Here is a 26,368-nt window from a genome sequence, read left to right as displayed (position 1 = left end):
ATGGAAGCACATAGCTACTTCCAGAAGCCAGATGCCAAAGCAGGGAAGGAGTGAGGGAGAAACTCCGACATCTCTGATCTCCTGACAGTAACTACTCACTGAACCCAACTTGAGGCCAGTTCCTAAGGAAGCAATTTAATGAGGTGAGTTTTCTAGGGCAGAGATTGGGGAAAGGAAGGGCTCAGAATGAATCTATGGGGTAGGGAGGTAAAGGAAAACCATAGTGTTCACTATATAGCTCAGTTTATCTCTTTGTATTAATCTTTCTCACGCTGTGTACTGGAATCCTGCTCATTTAGGGACTGTATCTGATTTACCTGAAATATATAACAGAGTATATGATGATACAGTATTCAATAATAGGTATTGTATAAATTAAGTAATCTTAATCCAACACATGTGGGATGGGTGTTTTCAGAAGTTGGGGTCAATATGGACCCCTTGTCTTCATATTATGACATATACATGACCTTCAAACCCTGAGTTCATTTGACAAAATAAAAATATTCCTTCCATATATTTTAACCACTGAAGGCATGCTTTCAGGTTTTAATGCATTTGTCAATATATCTTCTGACAGGCTTGCCAAATATGCCTTTTTCATTTTCCGTGGCATACATCTTATCCTGATAGCACAAATAGCTGACAACCTAGTCCCCAACAGAAAAGTCTGATCAAACACTCAACGAGAGTACCACTTTACTGAACAATAAGGCATCATGTGCTATCAGACCTCCTGGCAGAATTTCTGAGAAAACAGATTGAGTCAAAAAGGAGCACCCCACCACAAAATGGCTTAACAACAAGATGAGAGAACCTGGGTGACAGAAGGGGAGGGGAGCCAGGGACCCACAGGAACATTTACCATTTCAACTGTATTTTCTGTTTGTCAGTGTGTCATATAGGAAGTAAAATTCCATATAATTATTCATATTCTGTCATTGCACTGAAGTTACTTTCATATATATTTTGAAGGACTTGAGTTCCACCCTGTGTCAAATGTTTGTTTGTGTAATGTCTCACACAATTCCCATTATATGGTCAGACTCCTTGGTGCAACCCATGAAAAGACACAATAACATAAGTGGTTAAATTTGTTGTGCCAGAATAGGAAAGATAGAAAATGTTTATCGTTCTCATTAATGATGTTTAAAAGGCTCTAATTAGATAGTCAGAAGCCTAAAGACTGGTTGTTAATAGTGTATTCTATTCAGTTTTCCTGGTAAAGAATGGAGCCACCTTGTCCTAATATGAATGTTTTTATTTAGAGTTTAGGGTAAGTGTGACGAATGTGAAGTTTTCTTCCTGGGTTTCCTGTCTTCTTTTAATAAGACTACTCCATTTGTGTGTTACATAGCTTAAACTTCTACAGTTACACTCTGTGTTATCTTAGAAGGTTCATGTGACACAGGATAGTTAGACAACTGGATTCTGAGACAGATTCTGGGTTCAAAACCTGGTCCTTCCAGTTGCTGCTATAGGACACTGCATAAGATCTTGACTACCTGAGCTTCATTGTCCTTGTTGGTAAATGGGGTCAGTAAAAGTCCCTCTAAGTAATGTAGCCTAGGTGGTATCTCAAAGTTAGTTAACCTTTTTTCCCATCTCCATAAATCTTAGGTGCTACCTTATTAATATTGTATTTATAGTGACTGGGAGAATACAAGCAAAAAAGCAAGAATCACTTTAACTAAAGCACTTCTGTCTCCTCATCCATTTTCAATCCATGTGATTCAGCAGATGTGCTCAAGGGAAGCATTCCATAAACAAATAATTTGCATAAAATCATCTGTGCTTCTTCAAACTTGTGCAGATATTCAGTTGGGTTCTATTCAGATTCCAAGCTCCAGTTCCTGCCAATTTTATGTTATCAAAACAGGCTCATCTTAGTTAGAAGTTTCATAAAATGATCTGTCACTTAAAAGTTGCTCACCCTCAAGGGATATGTAAAAAACTTTATCCCAAATCAAAGATACATAAATCCATTTCATTCTGCATTTGGAAGTCTGAGTAACGAAGGCACCCCAAGGTTTGCCAGATCTCAGTCATTTGGGGTAGAAGTGGTCAGAACACTGATTCAATCACTAACCATGGTCCTCAACATGGCATACATTACAGCAGAATAAGAAATGAATCCTCTACATCACTCAGCTTCCTGAGATCCAGACAACAACAGATGCTCTGCTCTGAGTTACTCCTGAATGTTGCCTTCTGAATTTGTCATCTCCATTTTCTATCATGCATTGAAATTCTGATTTTCACTGAAAACCATGCTAATGTACACAAGATTGGCTACTTTGTTGCCTTTCATCAGAGTGCTAATGATTCAATACTTCTCTCACAGTATCTTAATTCTCAGCACTGTTTCTACAGTTGATTTCATTCTTCTCAATTCCAAAAAGACATAAATATGACCATTAATCATGTAATGTTCCCTGAGACCTGAGAAAGAGCCATAAGAACAATAATAGAGATAGGTAGGAATCTATAAGATTTTACCAAAATTAGATCTTTTAATTTTCTAAGTTAACCAATACACTATTCTGGTGAAATTTATTTGGAGGTTTTGATTTGAACTTTGATGTTTGTCTTCTGTACCTTTTGAAGTCTTTTGGAATTTTATTGGTCATTGTTATTAAAGGCACACAATTCTAAAGGGCCCTGTGGTCTAGTTTGTAATGAAAACAGTCATGAACAAGAAATGATGGGAGAGACTCTCTCAAAAGCAGAAGTAAAAAATCATAGCAGGTTGATAAAAATGAAATGTGTTTTCATCTATTGAATTTTAATCAATGTATTTCTTAGGCATTCTTTGGCTGTAGGCAAATTTTAAAATGGGTTATTGAATATAGTTTGAGGTCTATAAAATATTAACTAGTAAAGTAAAATCAAAATACTTTCTATGGGAAGATAACAACTTAATAAGAATAGGGCCATGTCAAGAAAGCTTATGTATTTTATTGCAGGAAAAAAATGCATAGAACTAGAAAATTGTAAATATCTAAATCTATGACCTTGGGTAAGTCTCTCAATGTCCTTTACATCAGGCAGTAAGCATTGAGCATCTCCTTAGCACTAAATACTAGTCTTCAAGGGTTGAGTGGAAGGATGTGTAGGAAATAGAAAATGCTATCACAATTTACTGGAAGAAAACTACAAGCACGGTAACTTCAGTATGATGTAATAAACCCGGGGAGTGGGCATCCTCAGAGATATTCAGTTTCCTTACGCAGTTTGCATTTCCCATCACCTGGGAAAATAATCGTGTTCATATGACTTCCTTTAACAAAGGAAAAATGAGCAGTATCAAATTAAGTTATTTATGACAAGGAGTTTTAAGCTTCATGCTTTCCTATTTTCCTTTCCCTCTGATAAGTAATCATAGACACATAAGTCAAGGTACAGTTTCCATCACCCTCAGTCCCTGAGTGACCACAATGAACACAGCCTACTTGGCAGTCTTCACTGGAAGCTAGGCTGTCATGAGAAAGAAACCTGAGTTATTTTATCCCTGACTTCCACAGTGGAACCTAGCCTACTGAAACTGATGCACTAAATTAGCAGCATGTTCCTGGAGATGTGGACCAATAAAGAAAAGATCAATTAAATCTGAGTAAGGTGAGAAGTCCTGCTAGGAAAACGCTGAAAGTCTTACACAAGTAATGACCACTGGCCAAAGTCTTGAAGGATGTGTGGCTTCAGATAAGCAGAGAAAGCATGATTAGGAAATTGATGGAAAGGAAATGGTGTGCTGAAAAGCACAGGGCGGGGAAAGTACAGGGCAGGTACTAGGTGAGTTGTCTGATGAAGCTGGAGCTCAGTAATTAAAGTATCAGGGGAAGAGAAAAGAAAGGGTCATTTTAACTAGGATATCTTTGAAATTTTTATTTCGATATATTTTTAAATTTCTATAAATTTTTCAAAAAAGTATCAAATACCCTCATATAAATTTTACCAATATCCATCAACTATTTGCATTTTTGTCTATTAGTTTTCTCTGTCTTGTTTGTCTTTCTTGATGGACAGACAGATGGGTAGGATCTTACTTTATTTTGTGCTGCTGAAACAGTATACCTAAGAATTTATAAAGAACAGAAATGTATCTTTTATAGTTTCTAGAGACTGGAAAGACTAAGATCAAGGAACAGCATCTGAAAAGGAACTTCTTGCTGCATCCCGATGTGCAGAAGACAGGAGAACACCAGTGGGATGAACTCTGGGTCTTCACCTGGTAGAAAAGCAGATGAGAACAAAACTCAGTCCCACAAACCCTTTTAATTACAGCATTAATTCATTCATGAGGATGGGGGACTCAAGAACTAAATACGTGCAAAGACGCTGTCTCGAAACACTGTTGCCCTGGAGATTAAATCTCCATCACAAATTTTAGAAAGGGTACATTCAAACGATAGATGATAGATACATGGATAGATGGGTAGATAATGTATGCATATATGTACAAGCAATTGTTTCTTCTGAACCATTTAAGAGTAACTAGGAAACAAAATGCTCCTTTACCCCTGTACTTTACAGTATATTGACTAACAATGAGGTGATCTTCTGACACTGCCAGAATGCAATTATAAAAACCAGGAAGTTTTTACACTCACACAATGCCATTTTCTCATTCATAGGTAACATTCCAAGTTTTTTCAGTTATTGCAACACTGATCTTTATAGCTACTTTTGTAATAGTGTAGGATCAAACTTAGGATTTCTCATTGCTTTTAGTTGTCAAGTCTTTTTAGTTTAGGTGAGGTTTATGGTCTTTCTCTGTAGTCCTGGGCCTTTTGTATTTGAATACAGTGCAAATTGTCTTCAGACCATCTCTGAGTTTGGATTTGTTTGATAGATCCTCATGTTTGGAATCAGGTTTCCCATTTTCATTAGGAATGCCCTTGAAGAGATGTTATATCTTTCTCAATGCATCACATCAAGAGTAACATGATAGTCATCTTCCAATGTTGTTTTAGGTTTAAACATATGCTGAAGACGGCATTTGCCAATCTTCTGTGCCACAGAGAAATATTATAAAACTAGGTAAATATATTTATTGTTCCCTGGCAACTTTCTGCCACTGATTTTGGTTCTGTTAATTATTAGCCTGTCTATCTATCTATTTATATTTATTAGGGGACATTTAATTTCTTCCCTTGTATGTATGTTTGTATGTAGGCGTATACTGCTTTATTTACTCCCTTTACGTATTATACTCATGGTTTCTATCTTATGGGTTAAAGTTCATTGCTATAATTAATTTTGATGTTCAAATCATTCCAAATCTGGCCAGTGAAACTCCCTTCAAGCTGGATCTATGCCCTTTGGATATGTTTCCATCATGTTTTAAGCATGTACTTACTTTCTAGCAAGCAATACTTGAATTTACTCTGATCCATCTTTAGAATAAGGTATTTTCTCAGGATCTCTGGTTCCTTTTAGAAAAGGCTTCTATTTAGAAACCAAAATCTTTGTAGTATACATGCTGATGCTGTTGCTATATCATGAAAACATACTTGATAAGATTTTTAAAATTTCCAAAATGTATGGACATCCCCAATTTAGGCACAGATAGTGTGATTTAGGCACTGATAGTGTGATTGGGATTAGACATATCCTCACTCCAAAAATAAGTAAAAAAAAATGGGAAAATATGAGAAAAAAATTATTGTTCGATATTGGAAACAACCGATACAGACACAAAATCCTGAGAAAAGTGAAAGTCATGAAATAAGCTCTTGTTTATATTGGATTCTTCTTTGGAAGTCTTTCACGAGGAGGGTTATTACAAGCAAAACTCAGTTGTTTGCTAAGTCAAGAAGTCAGAAATTAAAATTCAGGAAAGCTGAGGTGACTAGGACTGTAGGTCAAAGCCTCCCAGAATGAGATGCAGAAATCTGCATGGGCTGCTTTGAGGATGTGACAAATTCAAGAAGATCAACAAATTCCAAACAGGATAAACACAAAGAAAACTCGTCCAATCACTTCATAATCAATTTTCCCTTTTTATAAAAGTGAAAATAAAAAGCTAAAATCAGTCAGAGGGAAACAATGCACATTCCTTACACAATAATAATAAGAAGAAGATAAGAAAACAGCAGACATTTATGAAAAGTGCCTCAGCCAGAAAATAATGTAACAACTCTGTAGAATCATGAAATAAAACATGTCATCCTAGAACTTTATGTTTACTAGTAATGTTCTTCAAAAATAAAGGCAAAATAAAATGACTTTTAGAGAAAGAATGTCCACAGAATTTCTCATAATCTTACCTGCACTGCAATGTTAAATAAAAACTTTGAAGTGAAAAATGACACCAGATGGAAACTTGGATCCGTACAAATGAATAGGGTTTTGAAAAATAGTTGCTTGTGCTTTTCCCTCATATTTATATTCCTTTAAAATGTGTTTTTAAGTTAATTGATTATTTCAACCTAAAATTATATTGATGAATTTTGACATCTGGAATACTTGTCAAAATAAAATATATGGCAATAATAGCACAAATGATGCAAAGAAGAAATGGAAGTTTTCTGCTGAGAGATCTTTATGTAACTTTTATAATAATGCTTACAAGTAGAATATAATATTATTTGTAATATTTTGAACAACCAATAAAGAAAAGAAAAAAATAAAATAAAATTTAAAAAATTAAGTTATTTTAGTAATGTAAATGCATATTATAAACCCTTGAGAAATCTACAGAAAGTATCTAAAAGTTATGGCTAATAATACATTGGTTAAAATGAAATGCAACGTTAAAAACTGCTCAATGTGAAAAGAACAATTAAAATGTGTAAAAGAACTTTAAATTTAAAGGAACTATATAACAATTGCACTAAAACAAATATTCTGAACCCTACAGCAGTTCACCTTCATGACCAACTGATCCCTACAATTGTATATGAATCTACTTACAGGATTTCTTCCTCTGCTCTGACTTCAACCCACTTGCATTGTTGAGACACCCATATCCTGAATACCATCACTAAAACACAGATATAATTAGGATCCTCTCCTCTTTAAAAATCACATATATGCTGTGTGAATAAGGAAAATATTTTAATTTTATTCTTACAGAATACTGCCAAAGCTTAATATGAAATCAGTGAATATGCTTTATATGGTTATTTGATACAACTTTGTATTAGAACGACAATAAATATCAGTTGATTATTTCATCTACTAATAAATAAATAAGAATCTCACGGCTGTAAAATGGCCATGTGGAAAATTAACAGGCACAAAGTCATATTTATGTTGGTTCTCAAGTTCTTGCAATACTAGAGAGAAAATTAAAAAGTAAAAATTTTGACCTATAATCATTTTTTGTGGCAAAAGTGAAATAAGCATTTTTGCATGTTTAACTACTCCCTCCATAAAATAAAAACAAAGAAATCATTCCTATAAATCTTTTTATTACATAAAAATGTTTCAATGTATGTCACCAATCCAAGGATACTCTATATTCCTTCCACTGCAGTTAGTTTGTTTAATGCACTTGCATTTTAATAAAAAATTAGATTTAACTCATTCTCCATAAAATCAAAGATCGGAATGACAATTTCATTGCTTTTCTTCATATTATCAGAAATATTTCATACTTGAACAGTGAGCAAAATGGTTTTCTTACAGTTGAGATTATTATTTTTAAAAAAAATTGAGGTAAAGTTACAATACTTTGCAAAAAAAATTTAGTTTGGTCAGACTGTTCCATCTCATTTAGATTTCAGTAATGTGTTTTTATTAAATAATGGGGAAACACACTGTAAATGAAAAAGCATCAAGATTCTGGCCTGCTATTTTGGATAAGGAGATTCAAGAATATAATTTTTCCTAAAGATTAATGGTAACATCTGCCTTTTGTAATCTTTTAGCATGGAGCTCCATTCTGTTTAGTGATTTTACATTTTAAAAATAACAGTTACACTTTTCTAATCAGAAAAGCAATACATAATTTTGTTATATAATTTTGAAAATATAAAGTCCATAAAAAAAAAAAAGTGAAAATCATCCTCTATCCTACCACCCTGAGAGAAATTTTTGTGACATTTCATGCATTTATATGTACGTTTGGCACAACCTGGATCTTGCTGTATAGGACTAAGGATTCAAATCCTGGGAAGGTCACATCAGTGAGTCCCATTGGCCTGGGATCACAGAAAGGAGTGCTGAGGAGTGTGTCCCACTAGAGAGCATGTGCTAGCGCTAGGAGATGAACTCCCCAACTCCAGCTGATCGTGACTCTCCCATGGGTGAACTATGTATGTTGCCAAATCTGCAGGGTTTTATGGAGAACCTGACAATGCTGTTGTTTTAATCACTAAGTTCCAAGTTTTTGATTCTGCAAATATTTCAATGAAATTGACACAGGTACATTAAAATAGATAGGAAATCATAATTTGGAGTTTATTATATAATTTAACTTTGACAACATTAATGATATCAATAATAATAATAATGTTATTGAATGTCATCACTAATCATCTGTTATTTTACCAATAGCACTCTGACACTGGGTGAGGTGACTCATGACTATAAACTCAGCTACTCAGGAGGCCAAGGAGGATGGCAAGTTCAAGGCCAGACCCAGTAACTTAATGAGGTCCCAAGCAGCTTAGTGGAACCCTTTCTCAAAACAAAAAATAAAGAGGACTGGGGATGTGGCTCAGTGGCAAAACAACCCTGGGTTCAATCCCCAGTACACCCTCCAAAAAATTAGTAAACTAAAACCAAAAATATTTATTTCAAAGTTACCATAAGTAGCATATTTATGGCTCAATTTAAGTTTTTTAGGAGTTCCATAAATGGGACAATCGGATAGAATGGATTCAAGTGAGATATCCTAAATTTTAAATAATAGCCAAACACTTAATTTATGTAGCAAACTATACAAACCTATGAGCTGAATTTCACCAGAGAGCCCTTTGCCTCTTCTATTTTTACTCTTTAATTTCCTACATTTTCCCCTTCGTTTTATCAACTGAACATTTCCTCCATGTCATTGAATAGTCTTTGTGCTTGTATACATTCGGGTTGTATCACAGGCATGTCATCATTTACAATGCCACATTCCCAGCATTGAAACACCACTGTTTCCTATTGTTGCTCTTACTAAAGCTATGATGAGCATTCTTATTTACAAATCTCTGTGCAAAGCTTTAGGTCTGTATTATTAACTCCTAGAAATTACATTACTGATTCAAAATGCTGTGATGTTTTAAGTACATCTATCTAAATTGCTTCAAAATCATTACACTAATTCCTGCTCTCACAAGCAGTGTTTGAGGGCATAATGTCTCTACCAGTCTTGCCATTGTTTTGTATTATTTTCTGTTTATAATTTTAAAATTTAAAACTAGGTGAAATTATTTAAAAAGGTCAAAATGATGCCTTAATATCACTTAGTTTTATTTAATAATGTTTTGGACTATACTTTCAACTGGGAACATTTTCCTATTTCCTGGAAATATATACTTCATAATCCGATAATAATAATTTGTAGAAAAACAATTATCTACACAAAGCAGTAGCCCATTAATAATTGCATTACATGAACTAAGTAAAAGTCACCTTGCTAGAAAGTAGCTTAATGCAAACACACATTCCATTTATTTTATTTATTTAGCTTTGGGGACCGATTAAACCAAGAAACAGCTAAGGAAAACTACTATGTTTTTGAAGGGTAAATGACAATGCATATTTCAAAGTGTAAATGTCTCTTGCTTTGCAGGGCCAATACATTTCAGCAAAATTGGCTATAAAGTGAATCTTGTTTCCCCACAGACTTTTGATATAAAATCAGCAATATGTTGTTTTAGCAAGAAAAAAGTATGACTAACCGGAGTGATAAAAATAGCTTAAGTATAAATAAAGATTGCCAGGTTGTGGCATGTCGCATGAATTCGTTTGCTTATTCAACACATATTTAAGAGCTTACCAAGTCCCAGAAAGTGTGTCAGGGACTGAGGATATAACAGCTAGACACTCAGGATGTCATCTCTTAGGGCACTTTCCAAGGTTTGCATCCACACCTCACTTAAGGGATTTACATCCATGGGAAGAGCCAAGTTTTGTGTCATTTTGTCCCTAGTGTCCAGGATGAATTTTCTTCTATGCTGCAATTTTTTATGGAATATAATACATTATTAGCATGCAATGGTAGAGTTTTCAATTTCTTCATCGAAGAAATTGATATTATATGTCCTTTTTCATTGGTCATTCCCATTGAAAGAGAGTTCTGCCTCATGCTTGACCTAAAGAATTTTACAAAAGTGATTGATAGGAAAAAATATTCAAGATGAAGTAATATCTTCTCTAGATCTTGATAAGTAACTTCTAAAATCCATGTACTACCTATAGCCTCTGACACATATTAACATGCAATGGTAAAGTTTTCAGGAAGGGATTTTAGGTAGCATATGTCATACGCTCCTTCCTTAGATGAAGAAGTTGATTTTGCTGGGTACTTTATTGTTTTATAAATTTGTATTTTGTTTAAACAATCTTTCTTCAAATGAAGAATACTTTCTCCTAGCCAAGAGGTCATTCCCAACATTCCCATGTTCATCTGTTGGTGTAATACAAGCTAAGACATGATGAGAGCCAAGTGCCTGCTTTATGTAACTTGCATTTGGTGGGGGGGGGGGGATTCAGGCCAAAAAAATGAATAAGAAAATTAATAAATTAATGACATGTACCATTTTAAGTACTCTAAATGTAAATCTACTTTAGGCAGGAGGGTCAAGAAAAACATCCTTGAGAATATTGAATTTTACTGGGGATCCTCACATGAGAAAGCTAGACTAGTGTTCCAAGTAGAGGGAACACCAATTGCAAAAGCAATGAGGCGGGGGGGGGGGGGAAGAGTCCTTATATCTATTTTATGATTGCACTAAAGAACCCTAGGCCAGGTGAGTAGGTAGCACATGACTGCACGAGAAAGACTTGCATCTCTGAGTTTTCTAGAAGAAAGCACTGCAGCTGACCTAGATCCTGAACATAAGAACCTGGTAAGTGTACTCTGCAGGCAATACCTGTAGAACCCTGCTGAGAACCTGGGTTCAAAATGGCTCAACCAAAATAGTGTGGGATGCCAGTGCAACTCTATGAAAAAGTGCATTTTGATGCTTGGTCACAAGTAGGCAACTAGTTACAAAGTAATTTTTCAAGCTTCACAAAAGTTATAATAAGCCTTATCTTATTTGTAATTTATGGCATAAATATTTTGGAGGGATCCATACAGTTCCTGTAATCACAAACGACCGTCTGTGGTTTGCTCAGACACATGGGGATTTTCCCATATTAGAGAACTGATTAATAAATAATAATTCTTAAGTGATCATTAACTTTGCATGGTGTTTTATTTTTTCCATCTTTCATATTTCTCCAATGTTCTTGGTGCCAGCTTTTATTATAAATTAGTAAGTGTTGTATCAATTATCCTACTACTCATTCTACTAGGGAATGCATTGAGTTTGCTTTTTGTGACATTCGAAGTCAGACTTCAAATGGTGTTGGATAAGTTACACTGATGGAGAACTACTGTCGCATCAAAATAAAGGGCTCAACAGTCATTGAGGTCACAGAAAAGAGCAGGAGCTGCCTCAGGAAATGCAAGTTCATATTTACATGCTTGTTCAAAGACATCTTTGCAATAAAAACATACTCATCTCATCCTTCATTGACATTCTGTGTAGGATTACGTGTCTTATTATTATTTAAAGGAAATAATAGAGAAGCTAAGGAAGAGATATTTCCTTAAAAACAATCACACGTCCCTAAGACTAACCACCCCACTTTTTCAAAGGGACAAAAACTTGGGTCCTATCCTGCAGGGATATTTCTGAACTTAATTTCTTGTGGTATTTCCCATGGTATAATATTTGATTCTGCCAATTGGATATGGCCATTTTTAGCTCAGATGGCTTGGTTGTTTTTTTGGTTTTTTGTGTTTTTTTTTAATCTCCTCCATGCTCAAATGCACAATTTCATCTGTTTACATCTGGGTAGCCAACATGTTGGTGATGTAGAAAACTGCTAGCTACTGTTCTGCCACATGGGACTAGATACTATATGTTTAACTGAATAGTTGCTTCCAAAGAAAACAAAAGATTCATCAGGATTTCTGATCCCTTTATGACTAGCTAGTGCAGATGAAAATCCTTTTTGTTCCATTTGTGCTAACTTTTAATATTTAATCCTGTCACTAATCCATCTTCTTCATATTATATGTCCTTTTTCATTGGCCATTCCCATTGAAATAGAGTTCTGCTTCATGCTTGACCTAAAGAATTTTACAAAAGTGATTTATAGGAAAAAATGTTCCAGATGAAGTAATATCTTCCCTAGACCTTGATAAGTAACTTCTAAAATTCACATTCACTTCCAAATTTAAGTTCCCCCTAAGAGTAGTAGGCCATTGATGTTTATCTCTAGCTGTGTCTACCAAACCAATAACACCTCTAGTTCAAGATAGACCAAGGACCACAAGGGTGATGTTGAACAGCAGCTTAGGAGAACTGAAGGTAGAGAGAAATGGATGGACTGAAGAAATATAAAACTATCAGTGCTTGGTAAGTATTGACTGTTAGGGAGGAAGACAGAAGTGTCAAGACTGGTTATGCAGGCTGAGCAGATAGGGATAGTACATCAGAATAGATCTGAGAACAGAGATCTTAATTTTGGTTTTGAACCTGTGAAGTTTAAGGACATTGATACATCCAACAAGAGATATGTAATTATTTATAAAATTCTATACTGCTAAACTCCAAAAAAGAACTTCAAGTGACTTACAAAGTACAAATCAGTAAGTCCTATGTACTAGAACTTCAGTAGATGCTTTGCATGACTTATGTCATGAAAAATCTATAATTCCTTATTATTTCTCACTTATTATGTTTCACTTCCCCTAGAGCCTCAGTGGTCAATTTTACTTATTAAGAATTTCAGAAAATTTGATCACAAAACAAGTAAAAGGTATCAGTCTAGCTTCTTCCAAATAGCAATGCACACATGAAGCTTATAATGAGAAAAAATTAACTTTAAATGGTGATTAGTGCTATGAAGAAACTGAATGTGTTATGGCAATATATGAAGGGTGGAAACCTAGACTCACAGAGTAAATGAGAAAATCAGGGAGGGGCTCCTTGAGAAAATGACACTTGAGCTGAAAACTGAAAGCCAAGAAGCAATTAGCCATGTGAACAGTTGGGCTGGGAAAATAAAGGGTAAACCGAGTCATAAATATCCAGTTGTGCAAAGAATTAGATGCCACAGAGGATGTGGCTTGTCAAGGAATTGAAAGAGGTCAGTTTGACAGGAGCAGAATGAAAAAGAAGGAGGAGAAGGAAGAAATGGAGGAGGAAGAAGTACAAATGTGGCTGAAGGTATGGATAGGGACCTATGTCAGAGCTTGAAGCCACTGGAGGGAGTTTGAATTTTTTCTCTAAGCACAATGAGGGGAAAGTGCAATAAAGCCTCTGAAACATTTTAGACAATTCTTCTGCCTCAGGCATATCACAGTTCTTCCATGGTTCCTTGCTATTTTGAAATAGGTTACTCATATCTAACAGCCTTAAGGGAAGGGGGGAAAAGAAAACTACATATTCAAATTCATTATGGATGGCTATCTATCCATCTGTCCATCCATCTACCTCTAATCTACCTGCATCTATATCATCAGCAAGTTGTCTGCTTTTTATTTCCTGTCCAGAGTCACCTCCAAACTCACTGTGGTTTCTGGTCCTAATCAAATTGCCAACCATACTCCCTTCTGCCCTAGTTTTTATGGTTCCATCTCTTTTTATATCTCCACTAGCAATGAAATCAGCATTATTGGCATGTTTGCTTTTAGTCAAGAAAAAAAAAGTGCACACCCATTGGTTTATATACTTTTTTCTTTTTATTAGCAAAGTTGAGTCTAAAATGACAAATGTTGCATCTTTAAGATCTGATGGAAGTCTCAACCTGGCTAATATATATGCATATACACACATACACAGACCACATTTTTTATACATCAGTTGTGCCTAGAACCTCCATTGAGAGTCTTTTCAAAATGTAATCAACTTGGGTGGGGCTGTGGCTCAGTGGCAGAGCACTTGCCCAGCATATGTGAAGCACTGGGTTTGATCCTCAGCACCATCTATAAATAAATTTTAAAAAATAAAAATAATAAAAAATAAAAAAGTACATCAACAGCTAAAAAAAATATTTTTAAAAAAGGTAATCAACTTAACCTGGCACAGTGGTGCACACTTGCAATCCTAGCTACTTGAGAAGCTAAGGCAGGAGGATCACAAGTTCAAGACCAGCCTAGGGAATTAGCAAGACCCTCTCTCAAAATACAAAATAAAAAAGGGCTGGGGATGTAGCTTGGTGGTAGAGCACCCCTGGGGGTTTAATTCCCAGTATACATATATAATCAGTGCAAAGCAAGTCATCCTGGCTATGACAAGAATTGAGCATGTATCAGCATGAGCCATGAAACAATATACAATCACAGTTCAGAAATGAACATTTACGGTATTGAATACTGCCTCAAATTTCTTTTTTTTTTTTTTTCTCCCCGTCTTGGAAAACCCTACAGAAGTGTGCATGCTCAAGAAATAGCAATTGAAATCTGTTTAAGTTCCAGTTATTTACATAATTCTGCCCAAGAACAGAGGGCCCTGTGTACCGAGAGCCTCTCCTTACATTTCCTCAAGTAGTAACATACTTCTGAATTCCTATGTCCCTTAAATTCCCTTTTTAAGAAGAAATAAGACTAACTGGTGACCTTGAGGTAAACCAACTCCCACAACTCAAAAAGAACAGTGGATAAACAGATGAATACGGGGGTATGTTGGTCTAGGATTGTGTGAATAGTCGTAGATAGTCACTGATATAAAAATTCTGAATTCTATAACCTTTGATGGCTTTAATTAACTTAAGAGAATGTTTTGAAGTTATTTTTTTTAGCCTAGTCTGAACATTTCAAGGACTCAGCTTCTAAGAACAGAATATATCTCTGAGCCTTTTTAGCCTTTTGTAACCACCATCTGCATGATGGTCACTCAAGAGCACCCCCTCCAAGGAAAGAAGGCAGAACACATTCGGTGTGAGGTTTACAGAATCTAGTGTTTGATTCGAACTGACTTTGTGGATATTTGCATAGAATCCTTTGTAAGATACTCACTTGAATTATTTCTTTTCTATGTTAGGTGCCTGAGGCAGACAAATATGGAGGCTTCAAGCAATACCCGGCTTAAACAGAGCTCTGAAGCCTTGACATAATCTGAAAACAGATGCGGTGTTGATCATGAAAGAGGGCAACCCAGCTGGCAGTTTCCAGATGCATAATAAAAGGGACAGATGGGACTCGCCCTTCCATTATCCACCTGACCCTGATGGGATGCTGACAGGAATGTTAATGCAGAAGTCTGTTTAGCTTCCATGGTCCCTAGATCCATATTCACTCATATGAAGTGCTATCTAAGGAGAAAAATTAGACTTTGATGTCTAGCATTCTGTCATCAGCCTTGTCGGAAAGATGAGCTCTGTTGCAGACTGGCCCTAAGAGCTAACCTGTGGATATTGGTAGCCAGGAGAATGTCCTGAGACTTTCTTTCAATCCCCTTCTTAGACACAGGGCTCTCTCAGAAATGATGGCTAGTCGGGGGAAGACCAGTCTGCATTGAAATCCATCCACCTTACTCCAGAGTGGATAGTTGAACTTGTATATTTCCCAGTTACATATCAGTGTGCCATCATTGAAGCTTGTTATCTGGCTGGTAAAAAATATGTGCTATTTAAGAAACATGGACTAATGAACCATCAGGATTCACAGATCACCGTAGCATTTAACTCACTCTGTTCAGCATCTTGCATGCTTAAGGTTTATTTAATGATTCAACTTCCAGGGTCTTTTGAGAAGTCATTCCCAAACCATCCCAGAGCCTGAAAAGATATGACATCTTTTCAGAATAGATCATCAACATGGCAGAGAAAGCAGTGTTAGTGCCTTTAACTTGGGATAGACAAAAGACTAAAATTACACCAAGTATCATCTAATTAGGACACAATTATTTTGTGCCAGGAAGCCCATCCTGCCTGTTGCACATACCACTGCATAGATCAATAACTGATATTACTCGAACTCATAGCTATCCACACAGTCATTGTGCTCAAAACTTTACACAGTGACTGTTCTCAAAGCTGGGAGAAACCCACCCTAATTTTGGTTCCTCCCTATGAAATCTCTACAATGGTCACATGGCCTCTGATTGAGCCCTCCAGAGAGAAGAAGCCTGTCTTTTCAAAGACTGGTCATTCTACTTTTGTTAAATGCAGAGAGCATCCTTCCTTATGCTGAACCATAATTGCCTATCCTTTAGTGCTTACTAGGATCAGATATAAACTCTCATTTGCATGGCGACTTTGAAAATGCTTGAAGATAATTATTGTGACCCCTTGAAATCCTGTCCTGTAAGTGATAAACTCTAGTTATCAATGTGTTGAAATTGAGAGAAGAACAGATTTAGTTTACAGATCAGAACAAAAGTAAATCACCAGCTGTAAGCTCATGTCTCATGATCAAGAGACAGGAAAAGAAAACTAAAATAGAAATTGCATATTGTAAATTTCTCTATTAATCTATGTTATAGTCTTGAGAGCTTCAGATGCTCCATGGCCAGTCCATGTCTCAGATCACTACCTAAATGGACACAGCTATTCAGAACATAGAAACTCAACCTGGAACCTCTCTCAGATGGGACAGTCCCTGGGTCAATAGTCAAAAGGAAAGTGCAACATGGAATACCTAGGCAGGTGAATGAGTGAAATATTGTATCAGAGAAGAAAAAGGTTCGTTGGAGTCAAGCATGCCGGGCTGCAAGGGGAAACCTAGCAGCCTGGGATTGTGCCGTGGCTTCTGAACTCCCAAGTAAGGCTTTAAAGCAAGTCTTTCCTTCTTGGAAGGAGATCAGAAGGAACCAAGGCAGGGCTCTAATCCTCCAGGGGCAATGGTTCTACACAGGTTTTGAAGACTGTCATTTAAGGAAGAATCTAGAGATCTAGCATAAACTGAAGCACAATATGGCAGCAGAAACCAAAGAGTGAGGAAAATTCTGTTATCAAAAAAGCTAACTCAAGACTGATTTGAATCTAAATTTTAAAATATAGGGCTATAAACGGGTAAATGTCTCATTCCTCAGGTAAGAAACTGGGGGAAAGACATAGATTGAAAGTGATAGGTATCTCCAGCAGTAATAAAAGAAGATCTGTAAAGTTTGGAGGAGAAGAGAGGGAACAATGTTTCTTCTTTCTTATGTTTATCTGTTTATGATTTTAAGGGCAAACTAATATGCTATCATGTTTCTAGCTATGAGCAGACTTCCATAGGAATGCCTCAATTTAGTACTTCCTACAGCAGGCTCCTCAGCAGAATCACCTGGGGAGCTTGTTAAAAATAAATGTGTGCAGAAATCAAGCCAGATTCACATTCACCATCCCAAGGGGCCCAGGAATCTGTATTTTTAATGAGATCTCATGGTGATATTTACTCGGGGCTAGAGAGGGAAGCCATTCCCTAACATACCAGGAAAAGTTACATAAGATTTGCAAGGAATAGAAATTTTTCAGAAGTAAAATATCACCCTCTTGTAATCTAGAATACTGACACACTGTAAGGTCTGAAATGGTTAAAATCCACCTATGTCTCATTTTACCTCTAATACACAGAAATGCACGCACACACACACACACACACACACACACACACACTTGTCCTTTAAAGTAAATTTCCCACTTAATCTTTTCTGCACTGATCTGTTAAATATTTGAACTCGATTGTTCAAGTGATTATTTGAAATTTGCATCTGGTATTTAAGATCCCCAACTGAATAAATACCGTGCTGTTAATCAAACATATTCATTGTGAAAAGGTAAAAACGTGCTCTGTATTAATTTCAGTAACTATTTCAGGCATTCCGTAACAAATAAAAACCCAGTGTAAGTTAATCATCTAATTCAAAGTCCCCCAAAAGTTCAGAATCAAATAAACCAAAACCCCAGCAATGATAGATTCTTGTAATTATCTTTATCAAGTTAATGTCTGTGTATAATTACCCACAATATAAGATTATGTGAAAACAGTGAGCTCTGGGACTGATTCCCAAAACAACAAGCACTGTATCTTGTAAATTAATAACAACAATTTGCACTTTGCAGACCTTTTCATCCATGGGTCTCATGGCAAAGATGAATTAATTTGATCGTAACACAACTTCCTGGAACAAAGCATCTCCTGGAGATCAAAAAAAAATTATTTAAATCATTATCATCATGAGAATCCATCTTAGTGCAGTCCCTTCAAAATGTGTTTTTCAGTTACAACCTCATTCCTCTACTGCATTAAGACATAGAAGTTGTGTTTAGAGAAATTTTTTTTTTCGTAATTGTAAATAAATCTCTGGTTGGAAGTAGGACTGTAAACCAAGCCTTTACTTTACCAGATCAGGGTTTTGTCTACAAGACCACCCAGCAAGTGTGAGTGATAAAGGGCATGCTTCAGAAGTTACTGAAGCTGTATCCAATGCCTAAGTCTAGGAACTACTTCTTTCTATGCTCTCAAGTCTTCACTTACAATGTCACTGCTGGGGTCCATCAAGAGGTATTTACTCAAAGCCAGCATCTTTTTAAAATATTTCTTAAGGGCCATGGGTTGGGCCCCAGCCTCAATATTTGACTTATTTCTTTCATTTAAGACTATTTAGCCAGGCAGAGTGGTATATGCCTGTAATCCCAGTGTCTCAGGAGGCTGAGACAGGAGGATCATGAGTTCAAAGCCAGCATCAGCAAAAAGTAGGGTGCTAAGCAACTCAGTAAGACCCTATCTTTAAACAAAATAAAAAATGTGGCTCAGTGGTTGAGTTCTCTTTATTTTAATCCTGGTACCCTCCCCTGCCCCAAGAAAAAGAATATGTAGGTGGACCTTATGAATTTATTGAAAACAAAAGTAATTTTGTATATTGACTACCCACGTAAAAGATGTACATTATTTAATTCTTGTTAGAGTGATGTTAATCTACTTGTGAGCCTAAGATAAGGCTTCACATGCTATTCAGAAAAGCAACTGAGCCTCCCAAGTAGTCCTTTCTCCTTCCATGCCACAAAGTGTTCCCACATCTCGCCTCACAGGCAGCCCAGGAAAACTTAATTAGAAGGTGCAGGTGCCAGCAAGGAGACATTCAGTCCTTCACTTTGACAACACCTCCCAACTTCTTGGTGTGAATATGTTTTCTAAACAACTATTCGAAATGGTCTTTAAAAAGGTTTGGCAAATGGGAAAGTATTTGTCAGCTATTGTGTGAATTATTTTAAATCCCCAAATATAGCATATTGATACAATAAACATTTATCGTCTGACAGCATCTGTGGAGCAGCTTAGGTAGGTGGTTTTAGCTCAGGTTTTTGGTTTTTTTTTTTTCATGAATTTCACACAAGAGGCCAGTCCAGGTTGTAGTTGTCTGAGGGTTTGATCTGAGCTGGCAGATCCCTTGCCAAGATGGCTCACTCACCTGGGTAGGAACCCTCAGTTCCTGACCTCACAGACCTTTCCATAGGTCAGCTTAAAATACTTTGTCACATGCAGCTGGTTTCCTCTTAGAGAGACAGCAAGGAGGAACCCTAGTATTTCCTGATGTCAAGCATTACACACCTTCAACTCTACCATATTCTATTCATTAGAAGCTGGTCACTAAGGACGACTCACAACTAAGGATGGGAAAATTGGAGTCCATCCTTCCAAGTAAGAATATCAAGCATCTGTTGACAGATTTTCAAACCATCACAGGGTCTTTTGGGGGGAGTGTGCTGATTCTACAGTCCCTGCCTTATAATTCAGGGTAGTTTCAAAGGATGACTCACTTCTTTATCTGAATAGATACTGATGACATGCTTGCCACCCTACTGGTCAGCACTGGGGGAGAGACTCCAAAGGGACAATGTGGGACATTGCAGTTGTTTGTAAGGCTTCATAAATGGCTTGAAATTAGCACTGTCAATTTCAGGACAGTTGGTGAAAATAGGTAAGAGGCTTGAACACCTGCACCCTTCATGGGCAGTTTGGCCACCCACTAGACTCCTGTCTAAGAGCTTCAAAGAATATAATAGAACTGGACAGGTCAGTCTTCTAATCCCCCACACTTTATTTGAGCATGTTCAATTTTATAGTCTTCTCCTCTCTGCTAAGCTGAAATCAATGTATTGACATTTTGGTAGAAGTGGAATAAGAGCCAGCTAAACTTTTCCCTAGAGGGAAAACTAAAGATAAAAGGTGTCTTCTTGTTCTTGTGGGTCAGGGCACTTGAAGTAAAACTCTGCTAAAAATTCTTCCTGTAGAATGATGAAGCCCAAATGAAAACCCCTGCCCCCTGCCTCTCCTCTGTTGTTACGGAATATTCTAAGAATATTTTGATTGGACCATCCAGGATCCCAGGATCGATCCCCCACCCCCCCACTCACACACACACACACACACACACACACACACACACACATCACCATAGTAAATGTATCAGGTCTTTTAAGAACCTGCATTGAAATTTTTAGAAATTTAGAAATTAAAGGATCCAAAAGTGATTCTCCGTTATATTGACTGACAACCTTATGAGATGTCTAGCAGCTTATGAGAAGTCTAGTTTCCCTGGAAGAATGAAAATACTTTTTTCAAAAGTGATGATGATTGTGTTGGTCATATTTCAGTCTCTGAAGGAAAATCTAAAGGAAAGAAAAGGTATTTGACTCAAGTTTGGGAGGTCTCAGTTCATGGCTGGGTGGCCAGGGTTTGGGAGCCTGTGGCAAGGCAGCATGTCATATGGGAGCTTCTAGTAGAAGAAGACCTTTCACCTCATGGCGGGGAAGCAAAAGAGAGAAAGAAATGAGCTGGGCCCCAATATCCCCTTCAAGGACCTGGCCCTGGTGACATAACTTCTTCTCACTGAATCCCACCTCCTACAGGTCCCACAACCTCCCAGTGGCGCCACCAGCTGGTGAGAAAGTCTTTTAACACTTGAGTCTTTGGGGACACTTATCCAAAACACAACAATGATGATGATGATGATGATGATGATGATGATGAAGAGGAGGAGGAGGAGGAGGAGGAGGAGGAGGAGGAGGAGGAGGAGGAGGAAGCCGCCTATATTAAGTTCCAGGAACTGTACTAGAGGCTTGATATACTGTGTCTCATATTTTCTCACAAAACCGAGATCTAAGTATTGTTTGTTATTCACATTTGAACAAGGAAGAAGCTGAGCTCTGAGAAATTTGATGGCTGTCCTGAGGTCAGCCAAGTAGTACATGGTAAAGCTGGGGCCACACCCCGGAAGAAGGAGATCAGGTCTACATCCACACCTAGCACTGACCCAAGCCAGAATGAGTGCCCCAAATAAGCAGCAGAGGAGGAAGGAGAGGAAGAAGGGAGCCTTCCCAGGCCCTCCTAACAGCGGCCGTTGCACAGCTCATCATTTGGACATATATTTCTGCCTCTCAGCCAAGTTGACCATTCAACACATGAAGCCTTTTTCCTCAGGGCTCCCTACTTCCTGAGTACATAAGAAATGCTGAATAACCTCTACACTAGGAAAAGAACTCATAACGCTCAGAAGTCTCAGGAAATTACATTGCCTCTTTATGCTATTCAGTAATTTACTCTTCATTTCTCAAATTCTTAATTTGTAAAATAATAGAATCTACCTCTTAAAGTTTCATGAGCATAAAACTAAATGAGATAATGTATATAAAGAAATTAGCATAACCCATCACATGGCAGACACTCAATGTAACTTACTATTGCTAACATTATTACAATGTACGATTTTCCACTGTACAAATTTCAAAATGAAATGGGTGTACATATACTGCTAATTCTGCTATTTAAGAAAATAATAGCTACCACTTATTATGTTTTTATTATCTTGTGGTAATTTAGAAGATGATTATTACATATTACCAATTTTAACAATAAGACTGAAATTCAGAGAGGTCAACTAATTTATTTGTGTTCACACAGTTAGCACATGCAAGGGCCAGGCTCTAAACTTAGATCCATGTGATTCCAAAGGCACTGCTATTTCTTCTGATATAAAGGTCATAATGGGAACTGATTTTCCACACTTCTGCCCATCCTAATGTATGAAGTACAGATAATCACATAGTATTATTGGTAGAATTCCCGAAGTCTCTCAGTCCACTAGGCACTCCTCTACTTTATATCCTAGCATAGAACATTTCTTCCAAGAGTGAAACTCCACCTTTTTAGTGAGACGATTGATATTACTACTCTGGAACTTGAAGAAAAGACAGACTTAGAAAAGGCTGTCACCACCAGCTATTGAACATTGGAATTCTTCACTGATGGGGAACCAAAACTGGAAAATAGTTATCTATTCTCATTGACTTCAGGAAGCTGTCTTGCCTCCTAAAAAAGCAACCATTAGCCCTGCATTTATCAGGGCTCACTAAATCATTTTGAGCAAGGGAGGAGGGCTCTATCAGACCTCAGTTGGTCTCCTCATGTACCACTCAACATTCCTGCTGTAACAAAGTAACCTGCTGCAACTAAGTAATCAATCACTAAGAAAGCCAATTCTATTAAAGGAAGGCCAAACTGTCAGTTTCTTGCAAGCCATTACATATGATTAAGAATCAACTCCCCACTTTTTTCTTAAATCAGATTAATGAAGCAGACATGGCTTTAAAATATGACCATATGAGGGACTGGTGTCACCTGGGAGATGGGCGAGGGGAGCATTTACCAGCCTGGTTGCTCTCAGAGTCTTCACGTTAGTGTTTATGCTAGTTTTCTGCAAAGTGAGTTGCAAATAGTCTAGCTTGAACAGTGATTATATTCATATTGATTCTTCTTAATGTGTTGTTGCAAGTGAGAGGTAGAATCAAGAGAATGAGTCAGCAACGAATTTTAATCATATTTTTCCAAAATCTGCTCAATACTATCACTGGGCTTCACTTTCTTGCCTCTTGTTTTTCTGATAATCAACTCAGAAAAGTACAAATGAACAATATCAAGTCATAGCTAACCCATGCAGATGCTTACGGTGCCCCCAAACACTCACAATCCCACTTATTTCTCACAATAACTCTATAAAATAGACTTTGTTATTTCCTCCATTTTACAATTGAGGAAACTGAGTTTAGGAGCTTTTATGCTGTCTTTGAGTAAGAAGTCCTGACTGCTGATTAAAGATGAATGTGTCACACCAGGAATATCTGTCATGAGTCTCTTCTCTTGACTGTTGCGTGATGATGCTGCTTTACAAAGGAAGGAGAAGCCTGAAATGGTGCAAATGTTGCATCTGGAACATGTCTTCCTGACCAGAGTGCTCCCTAGGAAGTGCTCCAGCTCCCTTCGCCATGTTCTTGGTGGCCTGGTCCAATCCAGGACTTTGCTCTCTTTGCCCTGGCCTCCCACAGGGGACAAGTAGCTGAAGTCAGAATGTCTTCAGTCCATCTTTCCCATCCTTACTGTGCCAAGCACCACAGGTAAGTCACTCCCAGGAGCAGAGTCCACTCATTTAGTGCCCAACACGCACACAGAAGCACACAGCTGAACAGCCAGCTCAAAAGGAGCAGTGGAAGCACCATCAAAGCCAGGGTCTGAGGATGAAGAGGATTTAGCAGGGCGAAGCACATTTGTGTGACTTGTGGCCTCCGTATATCCCAGTCCTTCCCCTCCAGAACACCCAGACTGCTCTTCTACATAGGTTTGGCAAAATTGAAAGCAACAAGACAATTGCAGTTTGGATGTAAGTTGTCCCTCAAAAGCTCATGTGTGAGACCATGCAAGGAGGTTGAGAGGAGAAATGATTGGATTATGAGAGCTTTAACCTAATTGGTGAATTATCCCCTGGTAGGATTAACTGAATGGTAACTGAAGGTGGCTGGGGTGTGGCTGCAGGAGTGGGCATTAGGGCCTTTGGGGTATGTATTTTATGTCTGGCAAATAGTCTCTCTCTACTTCTTGATCATCATGTACGTTTCTTCCCTCCATCACACCCTTCTGCCATGATATTCTGCTTTACCTCAAGCCCTAAGGAATGGAGTTACCCTCCTAAGGATTGAGACCTCTGAAAACATGATCCCTCAAATAAACTTTTCTACCTCTAAAGTCGTTATGATCAGATCTTTCAGTCACAGTAGAAGAAAAAAAAACTGACTAAAACAGCACACTACAGCCACATGGATGTTTATAGCAGCACAATTCACAATAGCTAAACTGTGGAGCCAATCTAGATGCCCTTCAGTGGATGAATGAATAAAAAAAAGTGGCATATATACACAATGGAATTTTACTCAGCATTAAAAAAGAACAAAATCATGGCATTTGCAGGTAAATGGATGGCATTGGAGAAGATAATGCTAAGTGAAGTTAGCCAATCCCAAAAAAACAAATGCTGAATGTTTTCTCTGATATAAGGAGGCTGACTCATAGTTGGGTAGGGAGCATGGGAGGAATAGATGAATTCTAGATAGGGCAGGGGGTGGGAGGGGATGGGAGGGGGCAGGGGATTAGCAAGGATGGTGGAATGTGATGGACATCATTATCCAAAGTACATGTATGGGGATACAAATTGGGTGTCAACCTACTTTAAATACAAACAGAGATATGAAAAATTGTTGTATATATGTGTAATAAGAATTGTAATGCATTCTGCTGTCATGTATTTTTTAAAAAAAGATCAATTAAATAAAAAAAACCAAAGATTAACCACCTAGAAATTAAATAAGAAGATATATATATATATATATATATATATATATATATGTGTGTGTGTGTGTGTGTGTGTGTGTGTGTGTGTGTGTGTGTATTATAGTTAACAGGACAATGTTATCAACAAGCTGTGAGGATAGAGTTACAGCATTGAGTGACCTTGGCAGATGATCAGTGTCTCACTGAGCAGTCCCTTTTCTTGTCATTGCCATGTAACATACATATAAAAAAAACACAAATGTAACTGAGGGCCAAGCACCCAGCATTCAGATTAAAGTAAAGAAAGCAGGTCACAGGCTGCTACTGTTACTATGAAGGAACAAGCCTTGATTCTAGCAAGTTCTTTTCTTTGTGTAGGGTACTCAAAATGGAATAACTTATTTCACTGGTCACCCAAGCACAGGGTACCTTTGCCCCTCTGATAGCTGCCAAGCTCAGAAAGGGTTTTGTGATCAGCCACTGCTTGCCCTGAAGGCATCAGGGAAAATACAGAATTAGTGCTTTCTTTACAACATCAGCTGGCGCTCCAACTGATATTGATGGGAAAAGGAAATTAGGATTGATGAGAACAACATGTATGTGTTCTTTTTGCTGAAAAATTAGTTCATTTCTCTGTGATGGATACCAGGGTTATTTCTTTGGTTTGAATGATCATTTTACTAGGAAAAAAAATGGTGGACTTGCAAATGACAAGTGCCACATTTCATGTGTTGCATAAGTTAATATGATAATCTTGGCAAATCTTTTATAGTAGGAAGTGGTTTTTAGCAAAGGAAGCCACAAATGCAAAGAAAACACAGTATGTTCTTTACTTCAGAGAGTGATTTTTATCTGGGTCATAAAGGTCCTGGTGAAGAGTGTCAAATTATGAGATTAGAGGGAGTAAACAGGGACCAGTGAAAAATCATGTTCAGAATTTTAGATTAAGTTAGTGAGTTTAATCAGACCGTTATCTTAAAACTATGGAAGAAGTTCCCAAAAGAATAGGGTCTATACCAATATCAAAAAATGGAAAGAGTGTCTAGAAAATGCTTGAATTCATCTTTCAACAAAATTTCTTTCTTCAATTCCATCGAGCAAGAAATCTGAAAGTTGCTGAGTTACCAATCTGGTCCATAAATGCTTTATGCTGCCCTAGATCACAAGAGTCATCTATGATTGATTGCATTACCATATCCTCTCCTGCAAGAGGATGATAAAATTTCAGTCTTCCCCCTGTCTCTTGTATCCCTGTCCTAGAAATAGTACATTTCCCTACCATACTGATACTGGGTTTGGCCAGCTGAATGTGGGTAAATTTGACATACATCATAACAGAGTAAAGATATTAAAAGGCATCCTTATTTCTGACAACCCTCTTGCTCTCTCTCTCTCTTTTTTTTTCCTCTGCCCTAAGAATGGTATGTCCCAAATGGTATGATCCCTGAGCATCAGTCCTGTAAAGCAGATCTGAGGAGATGTAGAACAACGCCACAGCAGTTGTTTCCAGCATGTAATGTAAGTGAGAAATACACTGTTAAGATGATAGTGTTGTTTGTTACTGTAGAAAATCTGAATAACTGAATAACGTTACTTCCAGGAGAGCTTCTTTAGATTTCATTG

The sequence above is a fragment of the Callospermophilus lateralis genome, chromosome 5 (assembly GCF_048772815.1).
Source record: "Callospermophilus lateralis isolate mCalLat2 chromosome 5, mCalLat2.hap1, whole genome shotgun sequence".
NCBI lineage: Eukaryota > Metazoa > Chordata > Mammalia > Rodentia > Sciuridae > Callospermophilus > Callospermophilus lateralis.
This window is presented reverse-complemented; position numbering follows the sequence as displayed.